Here is a 16,204-nt window from a genome sequence, read left to right on the forward strand (position 1 = left end):
GAGGACCCTGCCTGCGAGGGCTCACAATCTACAGGGGAGGAGAGAGGACCCTGCCCGCGAGGGCTCACAATCTACAGGGGAGGAGAGAGGACCCTGCCCGCGAGGGCTCACAATCTACAGGGGAGGAGAGAGGACCCTGCCCGCGAGGGCTCACAATCTACAGGGGAGGAGAGAGGACCCTGCCCGCGAGGGCTCACAATCTACAGGGGAGGAGAGAGGACCCTGCCCGCGAGGGCTCACAATCTACAGGGGAGGAGAGGACCCTGCCCGCGAGGGCTCACAATCTACAGGGGAGGAGAGAGGACCCTGCCCGCGAGGGCTCACAATCTACAGGGGAGGAGAGAGGACCCTGCCCGCGAGGGCTCACAATCTACAGGGGAGGAGAGGACCCTGCCCGCGAGGGCTCACAATCTACAGGGGAGGAGAGAGGACCCTGCCCGCGAGGGCTCACAATCTACAGGGGAGGAGAGAGGACCCTGCCCGCGAGGGCTCACAATCTACAGGGGAGGAGAGAGGACCCTGCCCGCGAGGGCTCGCAATCTACAGGGGAGGAGAGAGGACCCTGCCCGCGAGGGATCACAATCTACAGGGGATGGGTGATAATACAGTAGGCGAGGGTAGAGCTGGTCGTGCAGCGGTTTGGTGGATCTGTGGTTACTGCAGGTTGTAGGCTTGTCGGAAGAGGTGGGTCTTCAGGTTCTTTTTGAAGGTTTCGATGGTAGGTGAGAGTCTGATATGTTGTGGTAGAGAGTTCCAGAGTAGGGGTGATGCGCGAGAGAAATCTTGTATGCGATTGTGGGAAGAGGAGATAAGAGGGGAGTAGAGAAGGAGATCTTGTGAGGATCGGAGGTTGCGTGCAGGAAAGTACCGGGAGACGAGGTCACAGATGTATGGAGGAGACAGGTTGTGGATGGCTTTGTATGTCATGGTTAGGGTTTTGTACTGGAGTCTCTGGATAATGGGGAGCCAGTGAAGGGATTGACAGAGGGGAGAAGCTGGGGAATAGCGGGGGGGACAGGTGGATTAGTCGGGCAGCAGAGTTTAGAATAGATTGGAGGGGTGCGAGAGTGTTAGAGGGGAGGCCACAGAGCAGGAGGTTGTAGTAGTCAAGGCGGGAGATGATGAGGGCATGGACTAGGGTTTTTGCAGATTCTTGGTTGAGGAATGAACGGATCCATGAAATATTTTTGAGCTGACGTCGGCAGGAAGTGGAAAGGGCTTGGATATGTGGTTTGAAGGAGAGATCAGTGTCAAGGATTACCCCGAGGCAGCGAGCTTGTGGGACTGGGGAGAGTGGGCAGTCATTTACTTTAATGGATAGGTTCATTGGGGGGGGTCACGTGCGATGGGAGAAAGGTGATGAATTCTGTTTTGTCCATATTAAGTTTCAGAAATCTATAGGAGAAGGATGAAATAGTGGACAGACATTGAGGGATTCTGGTTAGTAGGGAGGTGATATCTGGTCCAGAGATGTAGATCTGTGTTTCATCAGCGTAGAGGTGATACTGAAAGCCATGAGATTCTATGAGCTGTCCCAGGCCAAAGGTGTAAATGGAGACGAGCAGGGGCCCAAGGACTGAACCTTGCGGGACTCTAACGGATGGGGGGCGCGGTGAGGAGGTATAATACAAAACATGCAAATATTATATACTCGGCGCAGCACACTAGCTCAGTATTTAGCACACAGTGGCTCTGTAGTTAGCACACAGTGGCTCAGTAATTAGCACACAATGGCTCAGTATTTAGCACACAGTGGCTCAGTAGTTGGCACACAGTGGCTCTCTAGTTAGCACACAATGGCTCAGCAGTTGGCACACAGTGGCTCTGTAGTTAGCACACAGTGGCTCAGTACTTAGCACACAGTGGCTCTGTACTTAGCACACAGTGGCTCAGTAGTTAGCACACAGTGGCTCTGTACTTAGCACACAATGGCTCAGTACTTAGCACACAGTGGCTCTGTACTTAGCACACAGTGGCTCAGTAGTTGGCACACAGTGGCTCTGTAGTTGGCACACAGTGGCTGAGTATTTTGCACACAGTGGCTCTGTACTTAGCACACAGTGGCTCAGTAGTTAGCACACAGTGGCTCAGTAGTTAGCACACAGTGGCTCAGTCGTTAGCACACAGTGGTTTAGTAGTTAGCACACAGTGGCTCAGTAGTTAGCACACAGTGGCTCAGTAGTTAGCACACAGTGGCTCTGTACTTAGCACACAGTGGCTCAGTAGTTAGCACACAGTGGCTCTGTACTTAGCACACAATGGCTCAGTATTTAGCACACAGTGGCTCTGTACTTAGCACACAGTGGCTCAGTAGTTAGCACACAGTGGCTCTGTACTTAGCACACAGTGGCTCAGTAGTTAGCACACAGTGGTTTAGTAGTTAGCACACAGTGGCTCAGTACTTAGCACACAGTGGCTCTGTACTTAGCACACAGTGGCTCAGTATTTAGCACACAGTGGCTCAGTAGTTAGCACACAGTGGCTCAGTACTTAGCACACTAGCTCAGTACTTAGCACACGATGGCTCAGTATTTAGCACACAGTGGCTCAGTAGTTAGCACACAGTGGCTCAGTATTTAGCACACCGTGGCTCTGTAGTTAGCACACAATGGCTCAGAAGTTAGCGCACAGTGGCTCTGTAGTTAGCACATAGCAGTGACTGGCGCTCAGTTGTCGGCTTTGTTCTGTAATGTTTCTGTTTTATGACACGAGCGGAGATCCTGACAGTGTATTAGCGTCTGCTCCGGGCCTGTCAGGTCGGGGACCGGTAGAACAGCTCTGGGTGGGTGCGGCCGGCACCCTGTATTACGCCCACTCCTCCAGGTGTGTTCACACCACTAAACTATGGACGGATGTGCTGATTACAAGCAGGTAGAAGAGGGGTAAAGAGACCCCCATCCACGAATCTACCACAAATGTATCATTATGCCAACACTATTACATGGCGATGGCGGTATACGCTGTGTGATGGCGGTATACGCTGTGTGATGGCGGTATATGCTGTGTGATGGTGGTATATGCTGTGTGATGTGGTATTTGCTGTGTGATGGCAGTATATGCTGTGTGATGGCGGTATACGCTGTGTGATGGCAGTATACGCTGTGTGATGGCGGTATATGCTGTGTGATGTGGTTTATGCTGTGTGATGGCGGTATACGCTGTGTGATGGCGGTATATGCTGTGTGATGGCGGTATATACTGTGTGATGTGGTTTATGCTGTGTGATGGCGGTATACGCTGTGTGATGGCGGTATACGCTGTGTGATGGCGGTATATGCTGTGTGATGGCGGTATACGCTGTGTGATGGAGGTATATGCTGTGTGATGGCGGTATACGCTGTGTGATGGCGGTATATGGTGTGTGATGTGGTTTATGCTGTGTGATGGCGTTATACGCTGTGTGATGGCGGTATATGCTGTGTGATGGCGGTATATGCTGTGTGATGGCGGTATACGCTGTGTGATGGCGGTATACGCTGTGTGATGGTGGTTTATGCTGTCTGATGGCGGTATATGGTGTGTGATGTGGTTTATGCTGTGTGATGGCGTTATACGCTGTGTGATGGCGGTATATGCTGTGTGATGGCGGTATATGCTGTGTGATGGCGGTATACGCTGTGTGATGGCGGTATACGCTGTGTGATGGTGGTTTATGCTGTCTGATGGCGGTATATGGTGTGTGATGTGGTTTATGCTGTGTGATGGCGGTATACGCTGTGTGATGGCGGTATACGCTGTGATGGCGGTATGTGCGGTGTGATGGCGGTATACGCTGTGTGATGGCGGTATACGCTGTGTGATGACAGTCACATAATATTCTTGGGTCATATTTCGGGTTTCCATGTGAATCACATGTTACACATCAGAGCCGCGGGGAGAGGATGTGCGCTGTCATGGCGGCCGCTGGCTCCTGGCTTCTATTTTATGGGTAGAGAGTAATTGGACGTTCCTAAATATCTCCATATAGCAGTGATTCCTCCAGGCCGGGCTCACCCTCGTCTGCAGGGCGGCCATTGATGTTGTGTTTGTGTACACGAACAATCTTGGGCTCTTTATAATGCAAATAAATGGAGGGAAAATCAGCTTCTTGGCGGCAGATGATTCCCTCATGTGTTAAGGCCCCTTTACATTTAGTGATGCGCCAGCGATACGACCACGATACGACCCGGTCAGGATCGCCGGTGCATCGCTAAATGATCGCCAGTGAGCTGCCACACAGATCTCACAGCGGCGCAGCGCATGATGCTCACCTGTCACACACAGCGATCCTGGCGTCCTCCCGCCCGCCTCCAGCGTCGCTCATCGTCACAGCAGGAAGCAGACGACGAGAAATGGAGCCGGACATTCTCACGCGATCAGCGATGGACAGCGGGGGAGCCGGTCGGAGGTAAGTATGAGATATAGCGATATCGCTACGTGTAAAACCCCCTTTAGAGGACGACCCGAGGGTCCCGGACCACCTCATGTCACCACTGCTGGATATAGTACAGCGTCCATCACAAGGCCTAATCCATCACAACAGCCGTGGGAATCAATTCATGGCAGCGAGCAACCAAGCGCCTCAGATTGAAGGAGGAGGCCATTGTGGTAGACGGGCAGAGCGTGTTATTCTGGGGTTCTCTCCAGTATAAGAATACATTACACACGTGGCGGCCATTACTGGGGGCGCGCACCTCACACTTCAGCCTTCTGTATATGTATATACACCTATACCACATATTACTATATACACATGTATGTAGAGCTTTATTACACACGTGGCGGCCATTACTGGCGGCCATTACTGGGGGCGCGCACCTCACACTTCAGCCTTCTGTATATGTATATACACCTATACCACATATTACTATATACACATATATGTAGAGCTTTATTACACACGTGGCGGCCATTACTGGCGGCCATTACTGGGGGCGCACACCTCACACTTCAGTCTTCTGTATATGTATATACACCTATACCACATATTACTATATACACATATATGTAGAGCTTTATTACACACGTGGCGGCCATTACTGGCGGCCATTACTGGGGGCGCGCACCTCACACTTCAGCCTTCTGTATATGTATATACACCTATACCACATATTACTATATACACATATATGTAGAGCTTTATTACACACGTGGCGGCCATTACTGGCGGCCATTACTGGGGGCGCGCACCTCACACTTCAGTCTTCTGTATATGTATATACACCTATACCACATATTACTATATACACATGTATGTAGAGCTTTATTACACACGTGGCGGCCATTACTGGCGGCCATTACTGGGGGCGCGCACCTCACACTTCAGCCTTCTGTATATGTATATACACCTATACCACATATTACTATATACACATGTATGTAGAGCTTTATTACACACGTGGCGGCCATTACTGGCGGCCATTACTGGGGGCGCACACCTCACACTTCAGCCTTCTGTATATGTATATACACCTATACCACATATTACTATATACACATATATGTAGAGCTTTATTACACACGTGGCGGCCATTACTGGCGGCCATTACTGGGGGCGCACACCTCACACTTCAGTCTTCTGTATATGTATATACACCTATACCACATATTACTATATACACATATATGTAGAGCTTTATTACACACGTGGCGGCCATTACTGGCGGCCATTACTGGGGGCGCGCACCTCACACTTCAGCCTTCTGTATATGTATATACACCTATACCACATATTACTATATACACATATATGTAGAGCTTTATTACACACGTGGCGGCCATTACTGGCGGCCATTACTGGGGGCGCACACCTCACACTTCAGCCTTCTGTATATGTATATACACCTATACCACATATTACTATATACACATATATGTAGAGCTTTATTACACACGTGGCGGCCATTACTGGCGGCCATTACTGGGGGCGCACACCTCACACTTCAGCCTTCTGTATATGTATATACACCTATACCACATATTACTATATACACATGTATGTAGAGCTTTATTACACACGTAGCGGCCATTACTGGCGGCCATTACTGGGGGCGCACACCTCACACTTCAGCCTTCTGTATATGTATATACACCTATACCGCATATTACTATATACACATATATGTAGAGCTTTATTACACACGTGGCGGCCATTACTGGCGGCCATTACTGGGGGCGCACACCTCACACTTCAGCCTTCTGTATATGTATATACACCTATACCACATATTACTATATACACATATATGTAGAGCTTTATTACACACGTGGCGGCCATTACTGGCGGCCATTACTGGGGGCGCACACCTCACACTTCAGCCTTCTGTATATGTATATACACCTATACCACATATTACTATATACACATGTATGTAGAGCTTTATTACACACGTAGCGGCCATTACTGGCGGCCATTACTGGGGGCGCACACCTCACACTTCAGCCTTCTGTATATGTATATACACCTATACCACATATTACTATATACACATATATGTAGAGCTTTATTACACACGTGGCGGCCATTACTGGCGGCCATTACTGGGGGCGCACACCTCACACTTCAGCCTTCTGTATATGTATATACACCTATACCACATATTACTATATACACATGTATGTAGAGCTTTATTACACACGTGGCGGCCATTACTGGCGGCCATTACTGGGGGCGCGCACCTCACACTTCAGTCTTCTGTATATGTATATACACCTATACCACATATTACTATATACACATATATGTAGAGCTTTATTACACACGTAGCGGCCATTACTGGCGGCCATTACTGGGGGCGCACACCTCACACTTCAGCCTTCTGTATATGTATATACACCTATACCACATATTACTATATACACATATATGTAGAGCTTTATTACACACGTGGCGGCCATTACTGGCGGCCATTACTGGGGGCGCACACCTCACACTTCAGCCTTCTGTATATGTATATACACCTATACCACATATTACTATATACACATGTATGTAGAGCTTTATTACACACGTGGCGGCCATTACTGGCGGCCATTACTGGGGGCGCGCACCTCACACTTCAGTCTTCTGTATATGTATATACACCTATACCACATATTACTATATACACATATATGTAGAGCTTTATTACACACGTGGCGGCCATTACTGGCGGCCATTACTGGGGGCGCGCACCTCACACTTCAGCCTTCTGTATATGTATATACACCTATACCACATATTACTATATACACATATATGTAGAGCTTTATTACACACGTGGCGGCCATTACTGGCGGCCATTACTGGGGGCGCACACCTCACACTTCAGCCTTCTGTATATGTACAGTGCCTACAAGTAGTATTCAACCCCCTGCAGATTTAGCAGGTTTACACATTCGGAATTAACTTGGCATTGTGACATTTGGACTGTAGATCAGCCTGGAAGTGTGAAATGCACTGCAGCAAAAAAGAATGTTATTTCTTTGTTTAATTTTTTTTTAAATTGTGAAAAGTTTATTCAGAGGGTCATTTATTATTCAACCCCTCAAACCACCAGAATTCTGTTTGGTTCCCCTAAAGTATTAAGAAGTATTTCAGGCACAAAGAACAATGAGCTTCACATGTTTGGATTAATTATCTCTTTTTCCAGCCTTTTCTGACTATTTAAGACCCTCCCCAAACTTGTGAACAGCACTCATACATGGTCAACATGGGAAAGACAAAGCAGCATTCCAAGGCCATCAGAGACAAGATCGTGGAGGGTCACAAGGCTGGCAAGGGGTACAAAACCCTTTCCAAGGAGTTGGGCCTACCTGTCTCCACTGTTGGGAGCATCATCCGGAAGTGGAAGGCTTATGGAACTACTGTTAGCCTTCCACGGCCTGGACAGCCTTTGAAAGTTTCCTCCCGTGCCGAGGCCAGGCTTGTCCGAAGAGTCAAGGCTAACCCAAGGACAACAAGGAAGGAGCTCCGGGAAGATCTCATGGCAGTGGGGACATTGTTTTCAGTCAATACTACTAAGTAACGTACTCCACCGCAATGGTCTCCATTCCAGACGAGCCCGTAAGGTACCTTTACTTTCAAAGCGTCATGTCAAGGCTCGTCTACAGTTTGCTCATGATCACTTGGAGGACTCTGAGACAGACTGGTTCAAGGTTCTCTGGTCTGATGAGACCAAGATCGAGATCTTTGGTGCCAACCACACACATGACGTTTGGAGACTGGATGGCACTGCATACGACCCCAAGAATACCATCCCTACAGTCAAGCATGGTGGTGGCAGCATCATGCTGTGGGGATGTTTCTCAGCCAAGGGGCCTGGCCATCTGGTCCGCATCCATGGGAAGATGGATAGCACGGCCTACCTGGAGATTTTGGCCAAGAACCTCCGCTCCTCCATCAAGGATCTTAAGATGGGTCGTCATTTCATCTTTCAGCAAGACAACGACCCAAAGCACCCAGCCAAGAAAACCAAGGCCTGGTTCAAGAGGCAAAAAATCAAGGTGTTGGAGTGGCCTAGTCAGTCTCCTGACCTTAACCCAATTGAAAACTTGTGGAAGGAGCTCAAGATTAAAGTCCACATGAGACACCCAAAGAACCTAGATAACTTGGAGAACATCTGCATGGAGGAGTGGGCCAAGATAACTCCAGAGACCTGTGCCGGCCTGATCAGGTCTTATAAAAGACGATTATTACCTGTAATTGCAAACAAGGGTTATTCCACAAAATATTAAACCTAGGGGTTGAATAATAATTGACCCACACTTGTATGTTTAAAATTTATTAAAATTTAACTGAGCAACATAACTTTTTGGTTTGTAAGATTTATGCATCTGTTAATAAATCCTGCTCTTGTGTGAAGTTTGAAGGCTCTAACTTATTTGCATCTTATCAAACCTGCTAAATCTGCAGGGGGTTGAATACTACTTGTAGGCACTGTATATACACCTATGCCGCATATTACTATATACACATATATGTAGAGCTTTATTACACACGTAGCGGCCATTACTGGCGGCCATTACTGGGGGCGCACACCTCACACTTCAGCCTTCTGTATATGTATATACACCTATACCACATATTACTATATACACATATATGTAGAGCTTTATTACACACGTGGCGGCCATTACTGGGGGCCATTACTGGGGGCGCGCACCTCACACTTCAGCCTTCTGTTTATGTATATACACCTATACCACATATTACTATATACACATATGTAGAGCTTTATTACACACGTGGCGGCCATTACTGGCGGCCATTACTGGGGGCGCACACCTCACACTTCAGCCTTCTGTATATGTATATACACCTATACCACATATTACTATATACACATATATGTAGAGCTTTATTACACACGTGGCGGCCATTACTGGGGGCGCACCTCACACTTCAGCCTTCTGTATATGTATATACACCTATACCACATATTACTATATACACATATATGTAGAGCTTTATTACACACGTGGCGGCCATTACTGGCGGCCATTACTGGGGGCGCACACCTCACACTTCAGCCTTCTGTATATGTATATACACCTATGCCGCATATTACTATATACACATATATGTAGAGCTTTATTACACACGTGGCGGCCATTACTGGGGGCGCACCTCACACTTCAGCCTTCTGTATATGTATATACACCTATACCACATATTACTATATACACATATATGTAGAGCTTTATTACACACGTGGCGGCCATTACTGGGGGCGCACACCTCACACTTCAGCCTTCTGTATATGTATATACACCTATACCACATATTACTATATACACATGTATGTAGAGCTTTATTACACACGTGGCGGCCATTACTGGCGGCCATTACTGGGGGCGCACACCTCACACTTCAGCCTTCTGTATATGTATATACACCTATACCACATATTACTATATACACATATATGTAGAGCTTTATTACACACGTGGCGGCCATTACTGGCGGCCATTACTGGGGGCGCACACCTCCATTCCTGGTCATTCCAAATCTTAGAAGAGAAATTCTTGTTTTCTTTAATCTTTTGTTCTAATCCAATAAAGGCCGTTTTCCTTATGAAAAGCCTCTTGGACCCTCACCTGGCTCCTGCGTGGCCACAACATCTCCATTCAATGCAGATTGACCCCAGCCAAGACTTTATTTATCTTCTGGGGCCCTGAGCCAAACAGAAAGCCATCAGCATAAAATAGAGACAACAACCACACAAGAAAACACACCAGAAAGGTGTGAAGCCTGCAAACATCCGCCAGATCGCCCCCTCCTCCATGAGAACTGCCCCGAGGGGTCACACTGAGACACAGAGCTGATATTGTGCCAAAATACACAGAAAAGATGGGAATATGGTGAAGTTTTCTTTAGAACGTGGGAAAAAAAGAGACGCGTCAACTATGGGTGCGGTTTAAAATCTCACAAGAAATATATGGGAAAAAAACTGCTGAAAAAAAATTGTCATTTTTTCCAAGGTGTTTTTATATTTATTGGAGAGTTTTTGATCTAAATGCTCTGTGTGAACAGATTGGGGATCTCTTTAGACCTCTTTCACAAGTGCATCCATGATACGGGTCCGTGGTACGTACCCATGATGGAACCTGAGACATCCGTTTTTCATCAGTTTTTCATCAGTTTTTTTACATTTGTGTTTTTCCTTCATTGCTGTTTTTATACCATTTTTGCCCAGTTGAAAATAGATCTGATAAATGCAAATACAGATGTAAAAACCAATCAAATAGCGAAGCCTCCGTATGATAAGTCGTCCTCGTAAGTGTTAATGGTCAGTAAAACCACAGGACACGGTTATGTAAAACAGACGTGAAGAAAAACAACCCTCGCGTCCTTTTTGGCTGACATTTTCTCCGTGTTTCAATCTGTATAAAATAGATGAAATCTGCACAATGTGACCGTGTGAATGAGGCCCGATTCATCGAGTGATTATTGGCATTTTTTTTAGTAATTTTTCCCCTTTTTTCTTGCTGCATTCATTGATGTTTTTTGTGACCACAAGGTCAAAAATGCCTTTTATTTTTGTCTTATATATATTTTGTGCCATTTAATGGCAAAAATGTGCATGTTCTGCTGAAATGTTACAAAAATAAATACATTTCTGGAGTAATCAAAATGATTCCAGGGGAGAAGTGCGGGATTGGAGCAGATTTCAGCCAAAATGTGGTGAACTTTTAAAAAGTCGCAATTGAAGAAACAAGTGAAAAATATCTGGGAAAATCTGAAGCAAACCCAATGACCAACACAAGACAAAAACACAGGAAAAAAAGAGAATACTTGAAAAAACGGAGCAGATTAAATGAGGAATTTTGGTGCAAAACATAAAGCAGGAAGAAAGCTCCATAAACTGGAGAAAAGGGGCAAATGCAAGAATAATCGTCCCGAAAAGTGCCAAGGAATTGTATTTCTAGTACGCGCCTATGGAATCCCACTGAAGAATTCACCGCTTGTAGTCAGTTTCATGTTTTACAGCAGATATTAGGTGTGAGATATTCATAAAAGTAAAAAAAAAGCCAGGAAGAAAAAAATCAGCTTAAAAAAAAACAGTGCGGCTTTTGAATGCTGAATGTCCTGGATATTACAGATATGAGGCCTTTGTATGATTGTGGCCTCCGGGTGGTGACAGGTGTTCGGCGGTGGGTTGTGGCTTTGGCCCTCTGCCACCTGTCACTCCACCAGCCCCAAACAGCATGGCCCTCTCTACACACTTCCCGCCTGTGTTCAGGATCTCCCGCCATCCCCCAGGGAAGGGATTCCTGCATTGTGGAGTAAAGGGACCTGCAGTTCTGTAATCTGCACCCCTGGAATGTAACCCCTGCAGGCCAACTACCTCCCCGCAGATGGAGGACTGGTGCATTACAGACTGGGCTCTGTGGATAGGCCATGGCGGTCAGCTTGATCCATTGGGAAGCTTTATCTGCTCATTAGAATGGTTAGAAAAAAATACATCATGAGATAATGGACGTAGGGTTCATAAAACATGGAAGACATTGTAGGGCCGGCACAGCCCAAAAATAAAGACTCCTGTGTTTTTTGACTATTGGACCCTCAACACAGTAGAGGTGATCAGGGATTTGGATCCTACTGCTCCTACGACAGGGGTTAACAGAATTAAATCACAGGACAAGAAGTGTTGTCATAGGCACCAAATAGTAGAAAGGCTAATTTTTATATGAATGCTTTAATTTAGGGTTGTGGACTCTTGATTTAATTCTTGTAACTCATTCACCGATGTCAGTGATGGGGTCGTATACAGATGACTGACAGCCAGGACCACCACACCTATAATCACCCCCTCCGGCCAAACGTTACCAGCCCAAGGCTAGAACAAATTACTGAGAGATTGGAGGCCTTCAGCGTCCCCCATAATCCGCCTGACTATGAGCAGCTGCTGTGATGACCACAGACACATGGAGGGATCTGATTACTGACTGCTAAGACCCCCAATCCTCCTGCATAAATGTGTACAAGACTGTATAGAGAGGCACATGGCGTCCCCTACAAAACAGTGCTGAGATAATACTGCCATACACTGCAAATATAATGTACTGTACTGTGCTACAGAATACTACCATACAGTGTGGAAATTATAAAGCCATACACTGCAACAGTAATATACTGTACTGTGCTACAGAATACTACCATTAAGGGCTGAAATAATACTGTCATATACTGCAAATATAATATACCGTACAGTGCTACAGAATACTACCATTCATAGCTGAAATAATACTGCCATACACTGCAAATTTAATATACTGTACTGTGCTACAGAATACTACCATTCAGTGCGGAAATAATACTGCCATACATTGCAAATATAATATAATGTACAGTGATACAGAATACTGCCATACAGTGCTGAAGGAGCACGCTCATACTGTGCGGAGCAATGGTAACACCACAGTGCCGATACAGAGGTTGGGCCGAGCACTCTGCACCGTGATTGTCGGGGTTTCACAGTGGCAGTTTTATTATTTCATAGAATTGTATATTTCATGTTACATTGTGCTCTGTGCAGACTGTCTGTACATTGTGACGAGCGCCTCACATTCCCTCCGCTCTGCCGCAGCTTTGGAGGGATGGATGATTCAATGGATGCAAGAGTGTAATAGAGGAAGTGCTGAGGTTGTCCTGGGCCCCGGAGACTATGGGGTCCCAAAAGAACCCTGAGGCCCATAAAAGTAAACCAAAATTAGTTGGGGCCATGAGGCCGAGGAGCTTGATGAGTGGCGGGATAAGACCTGCTGGGGGTCACTCCGGGCCCCCACAGCCTCACGGGCCCAGATCTGTAATCAGACTCATCACAATGGGACCATACAGTCTGCTCTGCTGCGCATACAATGACTGGAGCAGTAGTATCGCAGATACCCAGAATGTGCAGAGTTGATACCGGCCGGGGCAAGGAACTGATCGGCCATGGCTCTGCCAGGAGGCTTCACCAGCAAGAATTCACTTGGAATAGCGTGGTGAATTAGTATTAGTATGGGCACCGTAGATTAGGGTGTGACAAGATCCCCTGACTGTTCCCGAACCTTCCAAATCTGAAGACCCCCAGAGATGTCACTTCTGAACCATGGAGTGCCCCAACGCAATATCATGTTTTATATATTGAGACTTTACCCCTTCCTCATACATAATTCCTGAATAATAATAATATATTTTATTTCTATAGCGCCGACATATTCCGCAGCACTTTACATTTCAGAGGGGATTTGTACAGACAATAGACATTACAGCATAACAATAATCACATAGATCATAACAAATAACACGAGGAGTGAGGGCCCTGCTCACAAGCTTACAGTCTATGAGGAAAGAGGGAGACACGAAAGGTGGGTGGTAACAGTTACCCTGATTGTATGGACCAGCCATAATAAGTGTGTGAATCCCGGCTTTGGGGTGGAGGGTGATCTCAGGGTGTTGGGGGTGGGTACATGGAGGACTTTTCAGGACAGATGTCCATTGTTCAGGCTCCTCCATTGTCCATCAGGCGGCTGCCAGCTGTCCCTAAGGACCCAGCCTTCTATTCTTCTGTAGAAAAGAGCAGGACTTCAAGGAGCTCTCCAAGAATTAACCCAATTATTACCGGAGGAAAGCAAATCATAATAATCTATGTGGGGGGAACCAAAGAAAGGTAGAGACTCCCTACACAGTATGGAGAAATCTGCCCTAAAGAGGAGAAACCCCTCCATAACCCTGCATGGTGAAGGGACAGGGGCAACAGACCCTCTAGTCTTCCCATTCTTACATGTAGGTGTCCTGAGATAACCCTTCCTCTGTCTCACCGCTCTTACAGAAAAGAACACTTCCCACCACTGACAATCCTCTGCAATGGTCTCCGCTCAAATAGAAGGCCACTGATTCTCCAAAAACAAATATGTGCGGCCCCTCCTGGGGTCAATGCTTCCCTGTATGACATAGGTGTGGGCTCCTATGGAGGGTCACGTGGTCATGGGTACGACTCGATTGTACAAACAGTTGGGTGTAAAATGTAACCAGCCACCTCCAACAAACGTGTAACCAAGGAGCTATCCAAATAAAGTGCAATAATGGCCACCCCTGGGGATGGATTGTTACCCATGTCCTCCAGATTCTCCCAGTTCTGCAGCCATATGACAGTGGGATGGCGCCGGTCAGGTGTCTGGGAAAGCGGAATGACTAGTCCTGCACACAAGGTCCAGGACTGGGGGTCCCACATGGACCCCACAAGCCTCTTTTCTGGTTCATAGCTATAGTCTACGACTACAGTCCCTCAGCTAATTTCCACCGGACACATTATACACAGGTCACCGCTGCTTTACACAGCGCCCATCATCATCCTCCCATGATCGCCCCCTCGTATAGAAGCGTGGAGACCCTTATTAGTGGGTAATGCACATTCGCAATGGTCGCCCCCAGCGACCGGAGATGGCGTGCAGAACCAAACCCCAGGAGGAGACGTCACCAGGACCGTTTATCACCCCCCACATGTGTGACACCCATCACTGACGCTCCAATGGGGGAGATAAGACGGCGCTACATAAAACAGCAAAAAAAGGAAACAAAGCTGAAAAGACAATGAATGGCACCAACATAGAAAAATGATAAAATCAACAAAAAGAAAGTGATGATAAAATATGAATACAAATAAAGAAATGGAGAGAATTAATAAAAAGGGAAATAAAATAGGTTAAAAAATAGTAAAAAGACAATAAAAATAACAACAAATAGTGAATAAAATAAAAACAAAGGATAAATAATAACATAAAAATGTAAATAGTTTAAAATAAATGATTTAAAAAATAAAATATAGAAATAATTAAAATAGATTTAATGATGTAAATGTGAAGATATCTGGTGGGTTGTTGGGTCACATAGTAATCATTATGTAGATTGGGGGCTGATATCAGCAGCTTCCCCTCATACAGGACCCTGGCAGCCCCCAACCCCAGGACAATAGAGGAACTGAACCAGAAATGTGACAATCTCCATATCATTACCATGGAGGGGACGCTGATCTCTGCTGACGCCCCTGGAGCCATGGCTTGTATTATCATTCATAGGTGGGGGGCTCAGACACCATCATCCACCCCCCACCCTGCAGCTGAATTTGCCTTGTTTAAACAGGAAGAACAATATTACTCTATAATGAGGGGAGAGCGCGGACCCCTGACCCCAGAAGATGGAGGGGGGGAGACCCGCACAATGAAGAAAGTGTTCCCTCAATGGAGCCCAAGACCCCAAATTACTGGATAAACAGACACTTAACTACAACTAAGCATAGACACTGTGAATCCCCCCAACCCCAAGCCCCCTACACCCCGGAACGAGGGGCCACGACACAGTCCGCTTATGTGTCTTGCCAGGGAGGATAGAAGTGTATTTCTCTGAATATACAGCCCCGACCCATAGGTATTATCACACAATGTGCTGCTGAGATGCTGTATCTAAACCTATAGATGGTGATACAATCTGCTGAGCCGTGTATCTAATCCTATCCTGTGTGATACTGACTGCTGAGCCATGTATCTAATCCTATCCTGTGTGATACTGACTGCTGAGCCATGTATCTAATCCTATCCTGTGTGATACTGTCTGCTGAGCCGTGTATCTAATCCTCTCCTGTGTGATACTGTCTGCTGAGCTGTGTATCTAATCCTCTCCTGTGTGATACTGTCTGCTGAGCTGTGTATCTAATCCTGTCCTGTGTGATACTGTCTGCTGAGCCGTGTATCTACTCCTGTC

This window comes from Dendrobates tinctorius, unplaced genomic scaffold (genome assembly GCF_039654945.1).
Source record: "Dendrobates tinctorius isolate UK_male_01 unplaced genomic scaffold, ASM3965494v1 ptg000282l, whole genome shotgun sequence".
NCBI lineage: Eukaryota > Metazoa > Chordata > Amphibia > Anura > Dendrobatidae > Dendrobates > Dendrobates tinctorius.